A 13,688-nucleotide genomic window follows, 5' to 3' on the forward strand; every position below is an offset into this window, starting at 1 on the left:
AGGTTTCAAATTGCTTTTGAAAAAAGTTAAACTTGCATATTTTTGCTTTGGTGTGGTTGCCAGTCACTTGTTCTACATTTTTCTGAGATGACATGTGACTCAACTGTTGCATGTATTCACTCATGCAGAGGTCTTTGAAGTGGTATTCCTGGCCCAGATTAGGGAAGATTACTGTTTACAGGATACTGAATAGCAGTTGTCTGACTCAATTTCCTGTTTTAACCGATTCTCTCTGAGTATTATTAACTAAGGAATCCTCTTTCTGTTGTGCAAAGGCATAAGATGTTATGACTTGACTAACATTATCTCAAATTTTTATATTAAGGAGAAACTTCTTTTTTTTTGTTAGTTTGTTTTTGTGTCATAAAGAAAAGGAATCTAACCTTGCCTCAAAAATGAACAAGGGAAGGAATGGGAAGAAAGAAATATAAATATGGTCAATGAAAAGTATATCAGACATGACTGGGCCAGGATTGCCTTTTGTGATCCAACTCCTTTTGAACAAAATGAGAAGTAAGGGATTTTTAAAAAATTTCTTGGGCACTTATTTGTCGTCATCATAATATTTTTTTGACCTTTCTACCTTTCAATATTTCATATTGTACATAGTGCCCTCATCTTCATTCCACTTGTATGGTCTTCCCTGGTGGCATAGATGGTAAAGAATCTGCCTGCAATGCAGGAGACCCAGGTTTGGGTTTCATCCTTGGGTTGGGAAGATCTCTTGGGGGAGGAAATGGCTACCCACTCCAGTATTCTTGCCTGCATAATTCCATGGACAGGGGAGCCTGGCGGGCTGCAGTCCATGGGGTCACAAGAGTCAGACACAACTGAGTAACTAACACTTTCACTTTCTTCTTTAGAGTCCATGTTTTTTCATCTGTCTGTGCCCATTATCTAACATATTAATATTACTTTTCACATAAAGGGCACATTGTACATGTTTGCTGATTTATTTATTTATTTATTTATTTTGTTTTTGTTTTTTATTTTTTTGTTTTCCATTTATTTTTATTAGTTAGAGGCTAATTACTTTACAACATTGCAGTGGTTTTTGTCATACATTGAAATGAATTAGCCATGGATTTACATGTATTCCCCATCCCGGTCCCCCCTCCCACCTCCCTCTCCACCCGATCCCTCTGGGTCTTCCCAGTGTACCAGGCCCGAGCACTTGTCTCATGCATCCCACCTGGGCTGGTGATCTGTTTCACCCTAGATAATATACATGTTTTGATGCTGTTCTCTTGAAACATCCCACCCTCGCCTTCTCCCACAGAGTCCACAAGTCTGTTCTATACATCTGAGTCTCTTTTTCTGTTTTGCATATAGGGTTATCATTACCATATTTCTAAATTCCATATATATGTGTTAGTATACTGTAATGGTCTTTATCTTTCTGGCTTACTTCGCTCTGCATAATGGGCTCCAGTTTCATCCATCTCATTAGACCTGATTCAAATGAATTCTTTTTAATGGCTGAGTAATATTCCATGGTGTATATGTACCACAGCTTCCTTATCCATTCGTCTGCTGATGGGCATCTAGGTTGCTTCCATGTCCTGGCTATTATAAACAGGGCTGCAATGAACATTGGGGTGCACATGTCTCTTTCAGATCTGGTTTCCTCGGTGTGTATGCCCTGTTTGCTGATTTATATTGCACAGAAATCCTCTTTGCAATCCTCAGTACCAATGGAATTTATAAAATCAGTTAAAGGATCTTTTTTAAAGGTAAAGCTTGTGCTGTAATATAGATCTTTACTGCTTTCACTCAAATTAGATACTGATAGAATTTTGTGCACTGTTGTAGACTGAACAGAGAGAGAGCAATGTTTTAGGAAAGGAAAATTTTTTGAGCTACTTTTGAATCAAATCACAAGTGTTGTCACCAGAGCTATGAAATGCTTCTGAAACACCACGAAATGGAATGTCAGGCACTGTGATATTTAGGGAGCTTGTGAAGTTGCTTGAGTTATAAAAGTAAGAGAAGCTTTTGGAGACTCTGATTATATTCTTTAACTGGTGGTTGCTCTGTTTACTAATAGGGCTTGCCTTGTTCTTGGGGGCTATAAAAGGAGCAATGACAATGGGACTGGAATTTTAAAAATTTGTAAACAAATTAGACACAGCACCTAGACAGTGTGCTACAGAAACATAACATGGTTGCTGGAGCCTGAAGAGGCTTTAGTGCCTGGGAAGCAGCTTTGCAGAGATCACAGCAGAGATGGAGGCAAGAGCAGGGTAGTGACCAGCTCCCCCAGTTCCTAGTGTGGAGCCAGAGCTGGAGGAGAGGAGAGGCTGAGGCCAGAGCTTGGTAGTGGTGGGATCGGCCCAAGGGCAGCCAGTGGCAGCAGAGAGGCCAGGGTACCCTCCGCTCATGGGCATCTTTGAAAACCAGTTCCAGCCTCTCCTGGGCGCCCTTCTCAGTCACTCCAGCAGTGCCTTTGCCTGACTGGGCCGCATGTTTACCTATACAAGATGGCTAATGAAGGTTTATGTGCTCAACAAGGACCAGCAGTGGGAAAACCAGGGCATGACATCCAGCCATGTGGAGCAGCTGAAGGGCATGTCTCTGCTAGTTAGGGCTTAACGAAAGGTGGTCCACTAGAAAAGGGAATGGCAAACCACTTCAGTATTCTTGCCTTGAGAACCCCATGAATAGTATGAAAAGGCAAAAAGACATGACACTGAAAGATGAGCCTTCCCTCCCCCTACAGGTTGGTAGGTGTCCAATATACCACTGGGGAAGAGTGAATAAATAGCTACAGAAAGAATGAAGAGGCTGAGCCAAAGTGGAAATGACAGCCAGTTGTGGATGTGTCTGGTGGTAAATGTAAAATCCAATGCTGTAAAGAACAATATTTCATAGGAACCTGGAGTTTTAGGTTCATGAATCAAGGTAAATTGGATGTAGCCAAACAGATCGCAAGAGTGAACATCGAACATGAACACTAGTGAACGGGAATTGGTGAATATAAATCAAATGACCATTATATCCACTACTGTGGGCAAGAATCCCTTAGAAGGATTGGAGTAGCCCTCATAGACAGCAAAAGAGTCCAGAATGCAGTATTTGGTTGCGGTATCAAAAATGACAGAATGATCCCAGTTCGTTTCCATGGCAAACATTGAGTATCACAGTAATCCAAATCTATGCCCCATCCAATAATGTCAAAGAAGATAAAGGTTCTATGAATACCTACAAGACCTGCAAGAACTAACACACAAAAGATGTCTTTTTCATCATAGGAGCTGGAATGCAAAAGTAGGAAGTCAAGAGATACCTGGAGTAACAGGCAAGTTTGGCCTTGGAGTACAAAATGAAGCAATGCAAAGGCTAACAGACTTTTGCTAGAGAACACACTAGTCATTATCTTTTATCTTTTAGATAATCCTAAAAGATGATGCTGTTAAAGTGCTAGACTCAATATGCCAGCAAATTTGGAAAACTCAGCAGTGGCCACAGGACTGGAAAAGGTCCATTTTCATTTCAACCCCAAAGAAAGCCAGTGCTAAAGAATGTTAAAACTACCACACAATTGCACTCATCTCACATGCTAGCTAAGTAATGCTCAAAATTCTCCAAGCTAAGCTTTAACAGTGCATGAGCTGAGAACTTCCAGATGTTCAAGCTGGATTTAGAAAAGGCAGAGGAACCAGAGATCAAATTGCCAACATCCACTGGATCATCGAAAAAGCAAGAGAGTTTCAGAAAAACATCTGCTTCTGCTTTATTGACTACATCAAATCCTTTGACTGTATGGATCACAACAAACTGTGGAAAACTCTTCAAGAGATGGGAATACCAGACCACCTTATCTACCTTTTGAGAAATATGTATGCATATCAAGAAGCAACAGTTAGTACTGGACATGGAAAAACAGACTGGTTCCAAATAGGGAAAGGAGTACTTAAAGGCTGTATATTGTCACCCTGTTTATTTAACTTATATGAAGAGTACATCATACGAAATGCCAGGTTGGATGAAGCACAAGCTGGAATCAAGATTACCAGGAGAAATATCAATAACCTCAGATATGCAGATGATACCACCCTTATGGCAGAAAACAAAGAAGAACTAAAGATCCTCTTGATGAATGTGAAAGAGGAGAGTGAAAAAGTTGGCTTAAAACTCAATATTTAAAAAACTAAGATCTTGGTTTCCAGTCCAGTCACTTCATGGCAAATAGATGGGCAAACAATGCATACATTGACAGACTGAATTTTCTTGGGCCCCAAAATCACTGAAAATGGTGACTGCAACCATTATTAAAAGACGCTTGCTCCTTGTAAGAAAAACTATGACAAACTTAGACAACATAATAAAAAGCAGAGACATTACTTTAATGACAAAAGTCCATCTAGTCAGAGCTACGATTTTTCCAGTAGTAATGTATGGGTGTGAGAGTTAGACTATAAAGATAGCTGAGGGCCAAAAAAATCGATGCTTCTAACTTCGTGTTGGAGAAGACTCTTGAGAGTCCCTTGGACTGCAAGGAGATCAATCCAGTCAATCCTAAATGAAATCAGTCCTGATTATTCATTGCAAGGACTGATGTTGGAGCTGAAACTACAGTTGTTTGGGCACCTGATGCCAAGAGTTGACTCATTAGAAAAGATCCTGATGCTGGGAAAGATTGAATGCAGGAGGAGAAGGGGATGAAAGAGGATAAGGTAGTTGTATGGCATCATCGACTCAATGGATGTGAGTTTTAACAAGCTCTGGGAGTTGGTGATGGACAGGGAAGCCTGGCGTGCTGCAGTTCATGGGATCGCAAAGAATCAGACACAACTGAGGGACAGAACTGAACAATAGTCATAACAAATAACTTTTTCCAGCAACACAAGAGACGACTCTACACAGGAACATCGCCAAATGGTCAACAACAAAATCAGATTGATTATATTATTTGCAACTGAATATGGAGATGCTCTATACAGTGAACAAAAACAAGACCTGGAACTGACTGTGACTCAGATCATCAGCTCTGTATTGCAAAATTCAGGTTCAAATTGAAGAAAGTAGGGAAACCACTAGGCCTTTTAGGTATGACCTAAATCAAACCCTGTATTGTTATACAGTGGAAATGACAAATAGATTCAAGGGGTTAGACCTGATAGACAGAATGGCTGAAGAACAATGGATGGAGGTTCATAACATTGTACAGGAGGTGGTAACCAAAACTATCCCCAAGAAAAAGAGATGTAAGAAAGCAAAGTGAGTATCTGAGGAGGCCTTACAAATAGATGAGAAAATAGGAGAAGTGAATGGAAAAGGAGAAAGGGAAAGATATAACCAAATGAATGCAAAGTTTCAGAGAATAGCAAGGAGAGATAGGAAAGCCTTCTGAAATGAACAATGCAAAGGAATAGACGAAAATGATAGAATGTAAAAGACTAGCAATCTCTTTAAGAAAATTAGAGATACTAAGGGAATATTTCATGCAAAGATGGAGAAAAGAGGGGGGCAAAAATGGCAAGGACCTAACAGAAACAGAAGATATTAAGAGGTGGCAAGAATACACAGAATAACTGTACAAAAAAGATCTTAATGACCTAGATAACCATGATGCTGTGGTTAGTCAGTTAGAGCCAGACATCCTAGAGTGTGAAGTCAACTGGACCTTAAGAAGCATTACCACAAACAAAGCTGGGGGAGGTGATGGCATTCCAGCTGAGCTGTTTCAAATCCTAAAATATGATGCTGTAAAAGTGCTGCACTCAATAGCCAGCATCTGCCAGATCATAGAAAAACAAAGGAATTCCCCAAAAACATCGACTTCTGCTTCACTGACTACACTAAACTTTTGATTGTGTGGATCACAAAAAACTGTGGAAAATTCTCAAAGAGGTGGGAATATCAGACCACCTTACCTGTCTCTTGAGAAACCTATATGCAGGACAAGAAGCAACCGTTAGAACTGTACATGGAACAACAGACTGGTTCAAAACTGGGAAAGGAGTATGTCAAGTTTGTATGATGTCACCCTGCTTATTTAACTTATATGCAGAGTACATCATATAAAATATTGAGCTGGGTGACTCACAAGCTGGAATCAAGATTGTTGGGAGAAATAACCTCATATATGCAGGTGATATCACTTTAATTAATTCAAGGTTGCATAGAGTTAGATGGTGGAGTAGAAGGACATGTGCTCATCTTCTCCTATGAGAACTCCAAAACTGCAACTAACTGCTGAACAACCATTGACAGGAGAATGCTAGATCCCACCAAAAATACCCCATGTCCAAGGGCAAAGGAGAAGCCCCAACAAGACAGAAAGCGGGGGGGGGGGGGGCCCCAGAATTGCATTTAGAATCTAACCCCATACCCACCAAAGGAGACGTTTGGAGGGTTGAAGCAAAACCCTGTGTGTACCAGGACACAGAGACCCGGCAAGAGACTTAGCCAGACCTGTTTTTGGGTGTTTGAGTGTCTCCTGTGGAGGTATGGGTCAGCTGTGGTCTGCTGCAGGGACAGGGGCTCTGGCTGTAGCAGACCTGGGAGACATGGTATGTGAGCCCCACCATAGAGACACCAAGCAAACAACCCACAAACTGGAGAACAATTATATCAAAGAAGTTCTTGTACTGTTGCAAAAGTTCTAAGGCCTACTAGAGATTTCCCAACCTGGGGATCCAGCAAAGGGACTGAGAACCCCAAGGGAATTTGAGGGCCAGTGGGACTGGATAACAGAACTTCCACAGGACTTGGGAAACAGACTCTTGAAAGGCACCAACAAAACCTTGTGTGCACCAGAACCCAGGAGAAAGGAGCAGTGACCCCACCGGATACTGAGTCAGACTTGCCTGCCAGTGTCCAGGAGTCTCCAGCAGAGGCGTGGGTCACTGGAGAGGGATCAGTGGCATTGAATACAACAGTCCTGCCATAAGTCCTTTTGAAGGAAGTTTCCATTACAGCCAATACCCCTACCATAGTTTGCCTCAGGCTAACAACAGGGAGGGAACACAGCCCTGCCCACCAGAGCAAGACCTAGATTCCCCCACAGCCAGTCCCTCCCATCAGGAAGCTTCAAGAAGCCTCTTATACTTATCCATCAGAAGGCAGAAAGAATGGAAACCATAATTACAGAAAACTAATCAAATTGATCACTTGAATCACAACCTTGTCTAACTCAGTGAAGCTAAGGGCTATACCATGTAGAGCCACCCAAGATGGACAGATCATGGTGGAGAGTTCTGACAAAAAGTGGTCCTCTGGAAAAGGGAATGGCAAGCCACTTCAGTATTCTTTCCTTGAGAACCCATGAACAGTATGAAAAGGCAAAAGGATATGACACTGAAAGATGAACTCCTCAGGTTGGTAGGTGCCCAATAAGGCACTGGAGAACAGTGGATAAATAGCTCCAGATAGAATGAAGAGGCTGAGCCAAAGCAAAAACAACACCGAGTGTTGGATATGACTGGTGATGGAAGTAAAGTCCAATGCTGTAAAGAACAATATTGCATAGGAACCTGGAATGTCAGGTCCATGAATCAAGGCAAATTGGAAGTGGTCGAACAGGACATGGCAAGAGTGAACATCGAAATTTTAGGAATCAATTAACTAAAATGGACCAGAATGGGTGATTTTAATTCAGATGACCCTTATATCTACTACTGTGGGCAAGAATCCCTTAGAAGAAATGGAGTAGCCCTCATAGTCAACAAAAGAGTCCAAAATGCAGTACTTGAGTGCAGTCTCAAAAATTATAGAATTATCTCTGTTCATTTCCAAGGCAAACCATGCAATATCACAGCAATCTGTCTATGCTTCAACCACTAATGCCAAATAAGCCGACGTTGAACAGCTCCACGACGATCTACAAGACCTTCTAGAACTAACACCAAGAAAGATGCCCTTTTCATCATAGGGAACTGGAATGCAAAAGTAGGAAGTCAAGAAATACCTGGAGTAATAGACAAGTTTGACCTTGGAATACAAAATGAAGCAGGGCAAAGCTAACAGAGTTTTGCCAAGAGGATGCACTGGTCATAGCAAATACCCTCTTCCAACAACACAAGAGACAACTCTACACATGGACATCACCAAGTTGTCAATACTGAATTCAGATTGATTATATTCTTTGCAGCTAAAGATGGAGAAGCTCTATATAGTCAGCAAAAACAAGACAAGGACCTGACTGTAGCTCAGATCGCAAACCGCTTATTGCAAAATTTAGACTTAAATTGAAGAAAGCAGGGAAAATGACTAGACCATGCAGGTATGACCTAAATCAAATCCCTTACAATTATACAGTGGAAGTGACAAATAGATTCAAGGGATTAGATCTTCTAGATAGAGTGCCTGAAGAACTATGGATGGAGATTTATAACATTGTACAAGAGGTGGTGATCAAAACCTTCCCCAAGAAGAAATGCAAAAAGGCAAAATGGTGGTCTAAGGAGGCCTTAAAAATACTTGAGAAAACAAGAGATGCTAATGGCAAAGGAGAAAAGGAAAGATATACCCACATGAAAGCAGAGTTCCAAATTATAGAAAGGAGAGATAAGAAAGCCTTCTGAAGTGAATAATGCAAAGAATCTGTGCAATGGTGTGAATGGGGTGTTGTGTTACTGTTGACTTCCCTTTTAAAATTTGTTAGCATTTATCTTATATATTGTGCATGTGTGCATGCTCAGTTGATTCAGTCATATCTGACTCTTTGTGACCTTATGGACTATAGCCTGCCAGGCTCCTCTGTCCATGGGGATTCTACAGGCAAGAATACTGGAGTAGGTTGCCATGCCCTCTTCCATGTTATCTTCCCAACCCAGGGATCCAACCCATGTCTCTATGTCTCCTGCATTGGCAGCAGGTGTTTTTTTTTTTTACCACTAGCACCACCTGGGAAGACCACCTCATATATTGAGGCACTCCTGCTTGCTGTGTATGTATTTATAATTGTTACATCTTCTTCCTGAATTGATCCTTTGATCATTATGTAATGTCCTTCCTTGTATCTTGTAATGGTCTTTGCTTTAAAATCTATTTTATCTTATATGAATATTACTACTCCCACTTTCTTTTGAATTCCTTTTGCTTGGAATACTTTTTTACATCCTGTCACTTTCAGTCTGTATGTGTCCCTAGGTCTGAATTGATTCTCTTGTAGGCAGCATAAAGAGTGATCTTGTTTTTGTATCTATTCAGCCAGGCTGCGTCTTTTGGTTGGAGTATTTAGTCTATTTACATTTAAGGTAATTAAATATGTATGATCCTATGCCTGGTGGACACAACTGAAGTGACTTAGCATGCATGCATGATCTTATTAACATTTACTTTATTTTGGCTTTGTTTCTGTAGGTCTTTCCCTTTCCTCTTGTGCTTCTTATCTAGAGAAATACCTTTAGCATTTGTTGTAAATCTGGTTTGGTGGTGTTGAATTCTCTTAACTTTTGTTTATTTGTAAAGTTTTTGATTACTCCATCAAATCTGAATGATATCCTTGCTGAGTAATCTTGGTTGTAGGTTTTGTCCTTTAATATATTTTAAGTATATCCTGCCACTCCATTCTGGGCTGCAGAGTTGCTGTTCAAAGGCCAACTGTGGCCTTATGAGGATCCCTTTATACCTTATTTGTTCATTTTCCATTGTTGCTTTTAATATTTTTTTTGTTTAATTTTCATTAGTTTGATTATTAGATGTCTTGTGCTTCTATTTGGGCTTATTGTGTATAGGAATCTCTGGGCTTCCTGGACTTAGGAAACTTTCCTTTCCCATGTTAGGGAAGTTTTTGATTATAATCACCTCAAATATTTTCTCATAACTTTTCTTTTTTCGTTCCTCTTCTGGAACCTCTATAATTTAAGTGTTGGTGTGCTCAATATGCCCTCAGACTCTGAGACTGTCATCACTTTTTTCATTCTTTTTTCTTTATTGCTCTCTGCTTCAGTTCTCTTCAAGTTCAGATATCTGTTCTTCTGCCTCAGTTATTCTGCTATTGGTTCCCTCTAGTGTATTTTTTAAATCTGTTATTGTTCTGTTCATTGATGATTATCTATTCTTTCTTTCTTCTAGGTCCTTGTTAAACATTTCTTGTATCTTATCAATCCATGCCTCCATTCTATTTTTCTGTGCCTGTATTTTATTTTCAAGGTTTTGGATAAAATTTACTGTCATTATTCTGAATTCTTTTTCAGATAGATTGTCTACTTCCTCTTCATTTCTTCTGTCTTGTGCATTTTTATCATATTCCTTAATCTGCTGCATGTTTCTGTGTTTTAATTTAGTTTCATTTGCTATGATTGATGATCTCCTTCCTGCAGGTTGCAAGGTCATAGTTCCTCTTATTTGTTAATTCAGCCCCCTAGTGTGTGGGGATGGGCCAGTGCCTTGTGAAGGTTTCCTGGTTGGGGGAACTGGTGCTTGTGTTCTGGTTGGTGGAGTTGAGTCTTGTCTTCCTGAAGGTCAGTGTCAAATCCAGTAGTACGTTTTGGGGCGTCTGTGGGCTTGGTATGGCTTTGCTGTCTGCTAACTGTCAGGTTTATGTTCTTGTTTTGCTGACGGTTTGATATGAGCTGTCTGGCACTGGAGTTTGCTGCCATTTGGGTGGACTCTAGTCAGTGTTGAGATGGTGGCCTTTGGGAGAGTTCTTGCCAATTAATGTTCCATTGGGTCTACAGTTCTCTGGTGGTCCAATGTTCTGATCTTGGGTCTCCCACCTCAGAGGTTCAGCACTTGTAGCACTTAGTGCTGAACTGTAGCACCAAGACTCCTTAAGCTACACAGCACAGAAGAGAAAAAGAAGAAAAGAGATAGAGGAAAGAATAAAAAAGGAAGTCAAGCACACAAGCAATGAAAGAATGGACAGACAAAACCACAAGACAAATGTTGGAAACAAACATTCCACAGATAAGAACACCCAAAGAAACTCACACACTCACAAAGAGAAAAAAAAAAAATGAATAAAAATGGGAAGCATAAATGAAGAGAGGAATCAAGCCAATAAGTAAACCCATATGAGAAAACAAACACTAAAAACTAGACTAGAGAGCTCAGTCACTCAGTCGTGTCTGACTCTTTGTGACCTCATGGACTGCAGTACACCAGGCTACCCTGTCCTTCACCAACTCCTGGAGCTTGCTCAAGCTCATGTCCATCGAGTCGGTGATGCCATCCAACCACCTTATTCTCTGTCGTCCCCTTCTCTTCTTGCCTTCAATCTTTCCCAGCATCAGGGTCTTTTTCAATGAGTCAGCTCTTTTGTAATTTGGCAGGGGACACAGTTCAGCCCATAGCTCTAATACACATTGACATAAAGCAAATTTAGTGGTGGAGACATGGGCATGGAAGGAGAGATGGAAGGAAAGGATACAGGTTCATGAGGAAACTTTTAGAAGTTTTCATTGTTTTGATTATGATAATGGTTTCACAGCTTTATTACCTCAAAATTCATCCCACTGTACTCTTCAAATGTGTGTGATATTTTTCATGTCAATTAGAATGGACATGCAAAGAGAAAGTCGTTAAAAAAAAGCCTATACTCAACTAAAAACAAAAATGGACTTATTGAATGATTAGAAGGAATAAAAATTACACTCTGTATATATGTAAACACACACATATATGTATAACACACATACATATATACACACTATATACATATGAGTTTATAGATGGTGGATGCTACCTGATATAAAAAAGTATGAAAAATGATCAAGTTGGGATGGGAATGGAAGATAATGAATTCAACTTTAGACTTGTTGACTTGGCTTGTATATTTTGTGGACAAACAATTGGAGATGTCCTTTAGACAGTAGTTTAATCAATCAGGAGTTCAGGAGCGAGCTTTTGACTGGGTGTAGGAGTTAGTTGTATACTGGTGGTAGCATAAATAATATCACTTAGAGTAAAAGCACAGTATAAAAATAGGGTCCAAGCACAAAACCCTCAAGAACAGTGGTATTTAAGAAATATACACAGAAAGAAGAGCCACAAAAGAGACAGAGAAAGACATTTTTTTTTAATTTATTTTTATTAGTTGAAGTCTAATTACTTTACATCATTGCAGTGGTTTTTGTCATACATTGAAATGAATTAGCCATGGATTTACATATATTCCCCATCCCGGTCCCCCCTCCCACCTCCCTCTCTACCTGATCCCTCTGGGTGTTCCCAGTGCACCAGGCCCGAGCACTTGTCTCATGCACCCAACCTGGACTGGTGATCTGTTTCACCCTAGATAATACACATGTTTCGATGCTGTTCTCTTGAAACATCCCACCCTCGCCTTCTCCCAGAGTCCACAAGTCTGTTCTATACATCTGAGTCTCTTTTTCTGTTTTGCATGTAGGGTTATCGTTACCATCTTTCTAAATTCCATATATATGTGTTAGTACACTGTAATGGTCTTTATCTTTCTGGCTTACTTCGCTCTGTATAATGGGCTCCAGTTTCATCCATCTCATTAGAACTGATTCAAATGAATTCTTTTTAATGGCTGAGTAATATTCCATGGTGTATATGTACCACAGCTTCCTCATCCATTCGTCTGCTGATGGGCATCTAGGTTGCTTCCATGTCCTGGCTATTATAAACAGTGCTGCGATGAACATTGGGGTGCACGTGTCTCTTTCAGATCTGGTTTCCTCGGTGTGTATGCCCAGAAGTGGGATTGCTGGGTCATATGGCAGTTCTATTTCCAGCTTTAAAAAGAAAGAAATCTCCACACTGTTCTCCATAGCGGCTGTACTAGTTTGCATTCCCACCAACAGTGTAAGAAGGTTCCCTTTTCTCCACACCCTCTCCAGCATTTATTGCTTGTAGACTTTTGGATAGCAGCCATCCTGACTGGTGTGTAATGGTACTTCATTGTGGTTTTGATTTGCATTTCTCTGATAATGAGTGATGTTGAGTATCCTTTCATGTGTTTGTTAGCCATCTGTATGTCTTCTTTGGAGAAATGTCTGTTTAGTTCTTTGGCCCATTTTTTGATTGGGTCATTTATTTTTCTGGAATTGAGCTGCAGGAGTTGCTTGTATATTTTTGAGATTAATCCTTTAAGACCAACAAAATTAATGTTACTAATAGGTAGCTAAACATAATATTTGCAGCATTTTAATGTTTTACAAAATTTGTCTTTCAACTATTCTTAATGGGGAAACTTACATAAAAGGGCTGCCCTGATAGCTCAGTTGGTAAAGAATCTGCCTGCAATGCAGGAGACCCCAGTTTGATCCCTGTGTTGGGAAGATCCCCTGGAGAAGGGATATGCTACCAATGCCAGTATTCTAGGGCTTCCCTTGTGGCTCAGCTGGTAAAGAACCTGCCTGCAATGCAGGAGACCTGGTTTCAATCCCTGGGTTGGCAAGATCCTCTGGAGAATCTGGCTTAAAAGCCAACATTAAGAAAGCTAAGATCATGGCATCCAGTCCCATCACTTCTATTTTCCCCATGGAAAATAGATGGGGAAACAATGGAAACAGTGACAGACTTTATTTTTGGGAGGCTCCAAAATCACTCTAGATGGTGACTGAAGCCATAAAATTAAAAGATGCTTGCTCCTTCGTAGAAAAGCTATGACCAACCTAGACAGCATATTGAAAAGCAGAGACATTACTTTGCCAACAAAGGCCCATCTAGTCAAAACTATAGTTTCTTTCCAGTAGTCATGTATGGATGTGAGAGTTGGACTATAAATAAAGCTGAGCACTGAAGAATCAGTGTTTCATGTAGGGAAAGTA

The sequence above is a fragment of the Odocoileus virginianus genome, chromosome X (genome assembly GCF_023699985.2).
Source record: "Odocoileus virginianus isolate 20LAN1187 ecotype Illinois chromosome X, Ovbor_1.2, whole genome shotgun sequence".
In the NCBI taxonomy this organism is placed as follows: Eukaryota; Metazoa; Chordata; class Mammalia; order Artiodactyla; family Cervidae; genus Odocoileus; species Odocoileus virginianus.